Source organism: Eriocheir sinensis, chromosome 27 (genome assembly GCF_024679095.1).
Source record: "Eriocheir sinensis breed Jianghai 21 chromosome 27, ASM2467909v1, whole genome shotgun sequence".
NCBI classification, from domain to species: Eukaryota; Metazoa; Arthropoda; class Malacostraca; order Decapoda; family Varunidae; genus Eriocheir; species Eriocheir sinensis.
Window position 1 is genome coordinate 14,652,853 of NC_066535.1, and position 2,486 is coordinate 14,655,338.

The window sequence follows — 2,486 nt, forward strand, 5'->3', positions numbered from 1 at the left end:
CACTCGCTCTCACCCGATTACAAGAAAAATCTAAAACGTTCCTTCAATGGCTGTGACTAAGTGAGGTCCTCTTCGTTGTTTCAGGTGGGCGATGATGACACAACTTACTACTAAAGGTCTCTTGGCACCCTCACTCACTCGTACGTTCCTTTACTCGCTCTCCCCCGATTACAGGAAACTCAAAACTTTCCTTCAATGCCTGAGACTTGTTTAAGGTTTTCTTCGTAGTTCATGTGGTCGACGATGATACGAACTTACCACTAAAGGTCTCTTGGCACCCTCACTCATTCGTACGTTCCTTTACTCGCTCTCCCCCGATTACAGGAAACTCAAAACTTTCCCTCAATGCCTGAGACTTGTTTAAGGTTTTCTTCGTAGTTCATGTGGTCGACGATGATACGAACTTACCACTAAAGGTCTCTTGGCACCCTCACTCACTCGTACGTTCCTTTACTCGCTCTCCCCCGATTACAGGAAACTCAAAACTTTCCTTCAATGCCTGTGACTTGTTAAGGTTTTCTTCATAGTTCAGGTGGCCGACGAACTTACCATAAAAGGTCTTTTGGTATCCTTACCCATATACGTTCGCTCACACACTCGCCCTCGCCCGACTACCGGAAACTGAAAGCGTTCGTTGACTGTGATTTCATGAGCTCTCCTCCATAGGTCAGGTGGGCGGGTAGCTCCGTCTTTTTGGCTTTATCGTTCACTCCCTTCTTCACTCTCACAAACTTGCGCTCACTCGGTTATGGGACGCTCAAAAATGTTTCCTCGGTGGGTGTGTCTTGAGCTCCTCTTCGAAGTTCAGGTGAGCGACGAACTTAATCTCTTGGCTCACTCGCTTCCTCACTCTCACAAACTTCCGCTCACCCGGTTCCAAGACACTCATAAACGTTTCTCATTGGCCGTGACTTGTTGAGGGCTTCTTCGCAAATCAGGTAGGCAGCGAACTCAATCTTTTGGCTCACTCGCTCGCTCTCTCACATGTTCCTTCACTCGCCCTCACTCGGTTCAAGGAAAAAAAAACATAACTCCTTCAGCAGCCGTAACTAGTCGAGGTCTTCTTCGCAAATCAGGTAGGCAGCGAACTCAATCTTTTGGCTCACTCGCATCTTCACTCGCTCGCTCTCTCACAAGTTCCTACACGCTCTCACTCGGTTCAGGGAAAAAAAACAAAAAAAACATAACTCCTTCTGCGGCCGTGACTTGTTGAGGTCCTCTTCGCAAATCAGGTAGGCAGCGAACTCAATCTTTTGGCTCACTCGCATCTTCATTCGCTCTCTCACAAGTTCCTACATCCGGTCTCACTCGGTTCAGGAAAACAAAAAAACATAACTCCTTCTGCGGCCGTGACTTGTTGAGGTCTTCTTCGCAGTTCAGATGGGAGGCGAACTCAATCTCTTGGCTCACTCCCTCGTTCCCTTGCTCTCTCGCTCGCTCACATGCCCGGGTCCCGTGGTTTCAGGGTGGTCAAGTCAGTCACTGTTGCATCACTTCGTCACCACCTGAGTGTCCAACCACCACTCCCTGCCGCACCACCACCACCACCACCAGCACCACCACCTCCAACTCCCGTGAAGTCGTCTCATCTCTCACCTCCGTGTTTGTATTGATTAAAGTATTACAAGACTTATTTAACGGGTTGGTTTTTTTTCTGTATGCAAACGTGTGTGATGATTAAGTTCTTTCCTGTGGCCTTGTGAAGTGTTCCTCTCAACGGCACCTCGATACACACACTACCGCCGTCGCCCGCCGCCTATCCTCCTCCATCGCCGCCGCCGCCGCCATCCGTCTTCTCGGCTCGGCACTGACTCGACAACGATGTCATTACCGCACGTCTGCCCGCACGCTACTGGTGGCGGGGCGGCGCGGCGTGTGCGTGTGTGTGTGTGTGTGTGTGTGTGTGTGTGTGTGTGTGTGTGTGTGTGTTTGACGTGGCGAGACTGAATTGATTTTTTTTTTATATGTGAAATTAATATGCAACAAAAAAATGACATATAGTTCAGATACTGGCAGTGGTGGTGGTATTAGTAGTAGTAATAGTATTGGTGGTGGTAGTGGTCGTGGTGGTGGTGGTAGTAGTGTGATTGTGGTAGTAGTGGTAGCAGTAGTAGTAGTAGTAATGGTGGTGGTGGTAGTAGTAGTGATTGTGGTAGTAGTAGTAGTAGTAGTAACGGTGATGGTAGTGTGATTGTGGTACTAGATAATGATGATATGGTGGTGATGGTGATGGTGGTAGTGGTGATGATGGTGGTGGTAGTGGTGGTGGTAATGGTGGTAGTGGTGGTGGTGATGATGATGATGATGATGGTGGTGGTAGTGGTAGTAGTGGTGGTGGTGGTGATAGTGGTGGTGGTGGTAGTGATGGTGGTAGTGGTGGTGGTGATGGTGGTGGTGATGGTGGTGGTCCTTACATGGTTATCGTTTGCATTTTCTTGGCTTTGGTTCGGCCGACTTCTGCTTTAAGGCTAAGGACGATGGTTTCA